Genomic DNA, 9,717 nt, shown 5'->3' on the forward strand with positions numbered 1-9,717 from the left:
GGCTTTTCCAAGTACAGTACTGACAGACAGAGGTACTTAAAACATCACAGTGACTAATAATACATCATATTATCATAAACAGCATATCATAGTACTGCATTTTGTACTCTAAGTAGTGGAAATATTCAAGTTAAGCACAAGTAAACATGTATATAAGTACATTATTTGAGTAAACTGCTTGATTACACTGTACCTCTTCAAATGCCTAAACAATACCTTCCCTTAGAAACTGATGCACTGTTTACTGGTAACTTATATACTGGTGTACTGGTAACTGGACTGGTTGATTTGACTGCAGAATACTCCCATAGAGGATTATATTCACTGTTTTCACTGTTTTCTGTAAATGTGAAGTGTGTTTTTTTTGTTTAATAACTTTACAATGACAGTTCTAGTTATATCTAGTGTAGTCTGAGTCAACAAGTATAATGCAGCTAAAACATGTCTTGAGTCAAAACATAATCTTATTTATCATATTTTCTCCTGCCTTGCTATTAGTATGAGGTCTACATTACTGTGACCCACAGCACAGTCTTAAGTATCTGATGCTCATGTTTGTGGAGTTGTTCAAGGTCTGTCTGGAAAATTAAGGTGGAGTGAGTACAACAAGTACTACAGGAAGGACTTTATCACAACATAACATCTGAGATACACAGGATGGCATCGCAGACTAATGCATCCTGACTTTATTTTCCTTTAATGAAAACAGAATGAAGAGCTCGCATGAGAGCAGTCAGCTCATCTGTCACTGAGTGTTGCTGTACACAAACTGATTTTGATGAGCTGTTCACTGTGTGCAGTCACACAGGGCAGCGAGCTGGGTGCAGTGGTCTGGATGCATTTGTTTGAGGAACATGAAATCTGTGTGTGTGTGTGTGTGTGTGTGTGTGTGTGTGTGTGTGTGTGTGTGTGTGTGTGTGTCTGCAGCAGGCCGCTCTGTAAGCATGCCTTGCAAAATGCGTAGTGAACCATGGGCCTCATCAGCACACACATCTGCACGTAAAGGTCGGGCAGCACCAGAGGCCATCTGTCAACATATCTTTTCCAATTAAACATGAACATCATTACAGGCCTTGTTACTCATATATCCTGTTTCTCAAATGTTGTTGATGTCATTATGTCCTCAATGTTGGCCCCATCAGCGCTATATGACTTGACAGTGACAGCCGAGCATTTACCTTACTGACAATAAACATGTCTAAATCTACACTGCTCGCATTACTACTTGCATCTTAACCAAATCTAGTAATCAGTAATCAAGTAATAAGATTAAAATATTTGTCAGCTTCTATTTGGAGAACTGAAATTTATACATTTGACTTTACAAATGAGACTGTCAATATGAACTTCCTCTGCCCTTTGCATGTTTCGTTTCAATTTGTGTACACATAGTATGTGTATAAAAGTTTGCAGTATTTATGTATATAGTGTAAATAGGCATGTTTGTGCCAATAAATGGGTAATTTTCTGTATTTATTTTAATTAATAACATTTTAACAATTTTCACTACATTTAATTTATTAATGCCTTTCCTTATAGCTTACTGTTATTTTTGTTCTTTAACCTTTCATTTGTAAAATCTTATATGACAGGAGAATGTTAATGTACAGTTTGTAAAAGTTTGTAAAAAGCTTGTGAAGCTATACTTCACATTTGAACAGATGCTTTGTTTTCTAATCCTTTCTGCTGTGATACTGTGACACCACTGTATAGTTTTTATATATCTGGCCCTTTAGTGTTAAAGCTCTTGTCTTCAGCTAACACATGAAACAAAAGGAAATTAAGAAAGAGTCACTTCTGCAATAATGGAAAGTTTACATGTACAATATGTACACGGAGCAGCACTCTGCAATTGAATGTGTCTACATATGTGTGTGTGTGTGTGTGTGTGTGTGTGTGTGTGTGTGTGTGTGTGGGTGTGTTCTTGTGTCTGGGTGTGTAATGTGTGTGTGTCTGTGTAGAAACAGGAATGAGCAAAGTATCTGGGGGATTCAGGCTTTCTGACAGCAGCCTGCTTTGGGCTCGCAGGAAGGAGCGAGACTCAGTGCTGGAGCCTCTCCTAAGATGAATAAAACATGACGAGCACATACAGTGGTGTTTCACTGTGGCTCTGATGCAACATAAAACAACATCTCTGTTGTGTGTGTGTGTGTGTGTGTGTGTGTGCGTGCGTGCGTGCGTGCGTGTGTATGTGCATGTTGGCAACAGAAATACAGAAACAGAATTCTCTGAAATAACTGAACAAAACGAAAGTGAGGAGCTCAACTGGGTGGTTAAAAGAATACTTCATCCCAATATGGATGTGGCTGCATTTGTTTAAGCGGTCAGTTCATTCTCTATAATACATTTTCTCACTTCCCTCTAGTGGCACCTTGCTACGCATATTTAGTTTTATGTACTTGTACCAATTCCTGTCTCTGAAAATTAAAAAGGATTTTTTGAAAAGGCATGTTCCTGCTGAATTAAATTCAGCAGGAACATTGAAAATTTAATTTTTCAACGCTTTCAGCAACACAAACAAAATGCCTTGCACCTTAAAACCAGCCAACACTGGAGCTCTGTGCATGGACAGATAACATGGCAATTTAAGACAGCTAAGGATTTATTAACCCCAGAAGTTTAACAACTTTATTCTCCTGATTCAAGGATAATGATAATAAACATCAGATCACCAGAGGGTGTAAGACTCTGGAGGCGTCGACCTATAGGAAGACAATATGACTTGATAAAACTACGCAGTCACATGTTAATGCTTAGGTAGAAATTAAACAATAAATATGGTTAGAAATTGGTTTCATGCTAATATTTAGTATATTACACAAGGCACAATATCCAGCAACCATTTCAATGCCACACACGCAAATTGAGAGTAAACCAGTTGGCAAACCGACGGTCTAAACAAACAGCTACAAGTTATGGAAAATACCATGAAACAAAAGCAACCTTACCAAGAAAAAAGGAAAAAAAAATAAATTGAGCTTGAATATTAACAATGAATGACTTACTTAGAGTCACTGGAGCTACAGATTTACCCACAACTTCTCTGTGGTGAAATATTATTTAATAATTGCAACTGCCTGACCTTGCTGCAGTAGTGCAAAAGAAAACTTGGGAGCCGCTACACTACAAACAATGCAGCCTGTGTTTCGGCCTTAGTCTAACGGTGCAACCAGACCGTGTTTAAGTTGCTGTGGATGACTGAGGAGAGGGCTGAACTGGGAGTCAGTGAGTGGAAGCTCGAGCTGAGTCATTCTGCCCCTAAGCTACTTGGGAAAGACATCTGCACCGTCACAGAGAGAGCAGAGGTGATGAAGATTGACACGGCATGGGAATGGGCTCATGGCTGACCAGGCATGTTTCATTTACTCCATGTGATAGTTCACAACACAACACAGCCAACCTGGATGGCTTTTACTGACAGATGGAGGATATTAGAGCTGCGACGGAGCTCATGTGTCTGTCTGTGTGTGTGTGTGTGTGTGAGCCCTGCTTACTGCCAGATTCAGAAAAGTAGCCGATAAGGGGATAGACCTAGATGCTCATCCTGCTTGCTGCAGGAAATTAATAGAAGAACATGTAAGGCTGAGTGTAAGAATATTAAGCCCTTACTTTAAGCGTTTCTCAATAAATGCAGCTTGGTTACTGTTGCTGTTGCACATCTTTCAGACAAAATCCCAGTAGATGCAATTATTAAGCAGAATACTATCAAGAGGATGTGACTCGATTTACCCTTTAATGACATATTCCCAACAGTGAGCAAAAGTAGTTTATCTGCTTAAAAGTTTGTGGTTCCTGATATTCAGTGATTATCACAGTGGCAGATGGGTGGTTTGGGGAGGAACAGAGGGATGCACACTGTGATTTGGCCAAGTAGTTTATTTTACAGCAACCTGACAAATTTAGCTAGCAACTGTGACAGCCCAATTAGGGTGCTGCAACCTGAAAGGAGATCTGAAATCGCTGCTGACACTGACTGCACAGGCTGACAGACCCAGAGGGGGCTCCACTCCTCTCCTTCTGATGCTGTATCACACTGGGGGCTCCTGCTGCTGTATAGCAGAATTGTTAGGACAGGGTTTGTCAAAATCTCCTGACAATCTCTTTAAAGAGAATGGCTGTCTAATTCTTCACGCTGCTGTCTGAATGCAGATGGATGTGTTTTCACAGATTGACTAACACTGCTTGAAGTGGTGTTCTCAGAGCTGAGAAAACACCACGGGGCTGCTCGCTAATATGAATGTAATACCTACTTTATCGACCTAATAGAGCTTTGAAAAGGATCCTTTATATGTTTCCCAGCAATCCTCCTTAAAATCAGTGGAAACTAATAATGACTTGTTATCTAACCCAGTATGATTTGGTTTTCTTCAACCCATTAGATAAATGACTTCCAGGTAGGACCTAAAATGGTAGTATACATGAAGCTTTAGTTTCAGGTCCACAGCATAAATGCTTCACTTCACTAACACACACACACACGCAGCATTCAAGACCATTTAGTCCTCCAGTTTCCTAAAAGTGGAGACGGTAAACTGCATTACTCTATTTAAAGGCTGTTGCCAGGTTGGGGATCTGTTGGTGCAGCAGGTACCGAAAACAGAGGCCAGCAGTTTGACACCAACAAAGGCCTTTCTGTGAAGCAGGGCTCAAGCTGAAGAAAGGACAAGGGGGTTGGCTCCTCGAGGTGAGCAGTTACAGTGTTGATGTGCTAATCTGGGCGACTGGCACCATCTCAAGGTCAGATGTAGACCAGGGAGAATGTGGTGTTTATATTTAGTTTCCTCCCTTATCTTCTTCTCCTCGTTGTTTTTCATTTTCTCAGTCGCTTTCACACACGCTTCGTTCTCTCTAACGCACATACGATGTTAAGCCTTCTGACTCCCCTGAACGGTTGGTGCTGAACATTCACACAGTTGATCAGCCTGATGGAGCGGAGGGCAAACAGAGCGTTTGGGTCAGACTGACGGGAGCCAGAGTCGCTACCACAGACGGGACCCTGACTGACCTCCAGCTGAATGGTAAATGTAGTAATGATCCATGTGTAGGGACAGAGGTGTTTTTTTTCTATATAAGACAAATACTGTAAGTAAAATAACTATAAAAAATAAATGAATGAATTAAGAATTTTACTGAATTGAATGAATGTGATAAATGACCAAAGCTAACAGGATGCAGGATAGATGTACTCTGAAAGTAAAGCAGACTCACATATAAAGTGTTGCTCTTTGATGAAAATCTCTGCTCAAATATGAAAAAGGTTGGAGCTTATCTTCCTCTCAGGTTTGCTTTCAGGGTAATGGGGGTGCCTTGTGTCCTCTATATACATAAACATAAAGGTTTCAATGAATATATCATTAGCATGACAAAAGGATGAATAATCTGGATACAATAATGTTATTTTTAGATAATAGACCATGTTATTTTGATTACATTCAACTGATTTCAGACACTTCATATCTGATTTGAGACACAAGATAGTAACACATATTTTGTTGTACCATAATAATTATATACAGCCTGCCTGTGTGGATTTGACACAAAAATGATCTTATCTAATGATTCCATGGCAATAGTTTGAGTCTCCAAAGAATACTCCGGCATGGCTGTGTATTTGCATCACAGTATTTAGGAGATGGACAAAAGGGAGCACACAGCTTTGCACTCTGACTCAAACAGATGCAGATACACACACACGCGACTCATATTAGACTCGGTTGGATTAAACAACATCAGTCTCCTCAGCAGGGTGCCTGTCTCTGTCTGAGAGAACAGCATGAACAGCAGGTCTGGCCAGCTGGCTACCTCTCCTGCCATCAGTCACTTATTCTATTCATGTCCACTTTAGTCTGAGTTTGAATCTTCTAACACACCTGAAATAAACACATACCCTCAGTTATTATCTATCTGATGAAAACCATTAAAGTTTAACTTTTGAGTTTTCGCAGCTTTGTCTGATGTCTGTCTCCAAGTATTATCGTACCACCTGTCTAGACAGTGATTGTCTGGACACATCTTACAGAAGAGGTCCGGTGTTGGGAATAATCCTCCTGTGAGCTGAAAATCAGGCTGTGCATGCAGCAAGGCTGGCCTAAGCCTTGGCTCTGTGTAATAGTAACACAGTTTCAAAGATTATCCTCTTCGGAACTCATCTTTTCTTTCAAGGAAAAATAAATTTAGATATTTCAAGATCCGATAAATTAAGACATACCCTTTGGATTTGATTTTAGAGCAGTATAAATAAAATGTGACACCACTGAGTGTGAAACTACTGTTCATCTCTCTATAAACACTCTTTACTGTCAGCACATCTTTGACGAAGACAGCAGAGCATTTAATGCCAAGCTATTTTTGTAGGAGATCTAATGAAGCTCTTGACATCCTTTCTTGAAGATGATGATATATCAGGTGCAAGTACACCATCCAGCCTACACACAGCTCGCACTGCACCACCTTTGTTTTACTGTAATGGTTAGCACAAGCCTGCCAAGTGTATTTCCACTCAGCTCCTCTGGAGATCTTCAAAGCCCGCAGCCATCGGATATGATCCACAGCACGTCCCTGAGAGGTCGCCAAGAGGATGAAGAGATAAGCCCTGGAGGAATTCAAAGCCTTCTCACTCTGCTGCCGGCCACCCTGTCGCTACACAAAGGACTTCATATCTAATCCACTTTCAAATTCTTCTCTGCAGCCACAGCTAACTTTGCATGTGAAAATGCCACTAAAATTCAACATCAATTTTATAAAAGCATTTTCTTTTCTTTCAGGATTCAGTTTTTTTTTTTACAGAAAGGCTGGAGTTAAATACCAGATGTTTTCCCAGTGGTACAAAATACTGTGACATTGACCAAGATTATCTAAATCAAAATCAGCAGCAGCAGGGAACAGTATCCTCTCATTCGTGAGTGTACAAATACAGTAGGACTTTCAGTTGGCATATTTCTTTGGTGTTGTTTGGCCTCAGGGAGGATTGAACTCATGGGACAGGAAAGTCACTGTTAGCAACAATAAAACCTACAAGTTTTTTTTTTTTTTTTTTTTTAAATGAGTGTCTGCAACTTTCTGCCCTGCACAACTGAAAATGTATTACTTTCATAATGTAATGCCAACTTCTGTGAATTAGTGTGGTGGTCTTTAGGTTTTATTTCACAGTGGTGTTCATGATCGATCAATTCAGCTGATCTAGATTCTCAGTGCTATGTGCCCGCTGCCATAACAAGAGGCCAGTCATGCTTTATGCCTTTTGTTTACTGGCAGGCAAAGAGCTGAAACAGCAGCAGCACAAGTAATTAGTGCCATTCATCAACGGATTTTTAGCAGCATTGTGATCAATCTTAACAAACATGTTCCTTTTCTTCTACTTCTTCACTTCACACTGAGCCCTCGGTCCACTACTGTGGTCTGTAGCGGACTGGAGTCAGCAGATACAATGAGGGCGAATGGAGGCCGCTACATTTGCATAATCATTGGACTAATTGGAAGTTACTTTGTGTGACGTGCTCGCACGGTTTAGGATAATGACCATTGAATATATATGCTCTTAATGAATGTGTTTCAATAAAATCCCAGTGGTAGTGGTATTAACAGTTATTATTATTAGTTATTAACATTTTATTAACAGTGCACAGCCCAAAGATATTTAATTTGCCATGATGCAAAACAAAGAACAACAAATCCTCAAATTGAAAAAGTTGGAAATAGAATATTTGTTGTTTTTGCTTAAAAATGAATGAAACGATTAACAGATGATAAGAATAGCTGCCAAAAACAAATGTTCTAGCATCGAAAAATTAAAAGGAAAAAAAAATCAACTTGTCTATCTACTTCTGTTCATTTTTTATTTTTTCACTTACCTGTATGTATTGTGATTTTACAACAAAGCACATTGAGAGCTGAGCCAGGCAGATTCCTTATGGGTCCAACATACAGTACATGGCAATAAATCCTACTGTGTTTCCGATTCTGAAAAGTCAAGGCCAGGTCCTGTCTATGCTACAGCCACAGAAAATACTTTACTACCTAAACTGAAGAAATAAATGAGAGGACCAGATTAGGTCCCACCTGTTTTCTGGGTCTAATTTGCAGCTCTGGTTAAAAATTAGCAGGAGGCCTCTAATGAAAGCCCAGCCACTTCACACTTTGTGAGAGTGTTTAGTCTGTGGACCACCAGTCATACATCTGGCCACACACTAATGCATCTTTACTGCCCCACTGAACATGACAGTGGACTGAGCAGAGACCAGGGACATCTGAACATCTGCCACACAGCATGGTATAAACACTACAGGTGAAAATATCAAAGTTGGCAAATTTCAGGACGATCTTAGGGAATAGCTAACTAAAGAGTCAAATACACAGAATAATATATGCTCTGTGTAGTATATAGAAACAGACACTGCACATATATGCTGGTGTTTTTATCACCTGAGGCTCAGTCTGGCTGAAACATTGCCTTGAAATAAAGACAACCAACTGTAGATACAGTTTTAAAGTAACAGCTGAATAAAATAAATCCTGAGAAACAGGTTTTGGTTTGAGTTCTGCTCAGTGATGTTTAACCAGCAGTGTTCGCGTTGGCGCAGTTAGACTGTGAACCCATCCAGACTTCTGCAACACGACAAACCTCTGTACACATTTTACAGAACTGGTTTTGTAAGATGCTGCAGTAAAGATTTGCTTCTCAGTTGGCTCAGATGAGAAATATTACGAGGGAAGTCGCCTTACCTCTACCATGGGTCAGGATAAGGTTTCAGCAAATGATCTGATGTTGCAACTCAGTTGAGGATGGTCATCTCCCAGGCTCATGTTTCATCTCCGCGATCATTTTGCCAAATATTAACAACATGTCCACTGAAAAGCTTCTTTGGACTCTGCTTTCATCCGCACTCAACTAATGACAGTTTATCAATCCCGTTAGGTCGCACAGTCTCTCGGTGCTGTTCAATAATGCTGTACGCTACTGTGCCGCAGATGAGCCTCTACACGCTCCAAGCTCTCAGTCGGAGGAGGAGGGAGCAATGTCAATGTCCCCGTAGGTTTACGAGTCTACATCAGCCCCGCTGCGACGGCCCCCCTCTTCGTTAACACTCGCTCCAGTCGTTAGTTTAGGTCAAAACGTGGATGTGGTGCAGGCAGGTGGGTCGAGCTGTCTTTTCTGTCGCCTGTCCGATCCGAAGGAAAGCTGTTTGACGATGCGGAGACTCAGAGGAGGCGAGAGAGGCGCGCCGTGCGCCCTGCGCTCCCACACGGACCAACAGCACTGCCTGCTGTACTTAAAGAGACACAGCAGAGGCGCAGAGGCCGCCGCGCTCTGCTGCTTTCTGGGACACACGGAGGAGGCTTGGCGCGGTGACACACTCCCTGCTGATAGTTTGTTTTCATTCAGTCGACATGCGGATCAGGCGTGTGGGTTTGTCGCATGTGAGCCAGTTGAATTTAGTATAGATCCTATGAAACTAATCATCACAGAGTCAATGTGCAGGATTATGACATTGTTGATTTGAAAAGGAAGAAGTGAATCTGTTTCACAGGCCCACAGGTTTCAAAGTAAAGTTTTTCATATCACCACGTATGTTTAGTACAAAGGAGATTTGTAGTAACCATGTACATGATCAGCGAGTACACACTAAAAATCTACTGTAGCGCCTTTAACTTACATGCCACTGTTTATTACTGATAATTAACGATATGTGAATTCTTTGCAGTTTTTAACATCATACA

General features: G+C 40.8%; 1 protein-coding gene across 2 annotated transcripts in view; it reads right to left on the reverse strand.

Moving 5' to 3' along the window:
* The window catches only part of wscd2 (WSC domain containing 2), a 31,285-nt gene extending 22,018 nt beyond the window's left edge, over positions 1–9,267 (reverse strand). The window contains exon 1 of one of the 2 annotated variants that reach the window (XM_026322782.2): positions 8,722–9,267. The gene's annotated coding sequence lies outside the window, so the exon portion shown is untranslated. Of the gene's footprint in view, positions 1–7,850; positions 8,011–8,721 lie in introns of those variants that run through there. The other variant, XM_026322783.2, reaches the window with a different exon arrangement.
* Between the last annotated feature and the right edge of the window lie 450 nt (positions 9,268–9,717).

Source organism: Mastacembelus armatus, chromosome 9 (genome assembly GCF_900324485.2).
Source record: "Mastacembelus armatus chromosome 9, fMasArm1.2, whole genome shotgun sequence".
NCBI classification, from domain to species: Eukaryota; Metazoa; Chordata; class Actinopteri; order Synbranchiformes; family Mastacembelidae; genus Mastacembelus; species Mastacembelus armatus.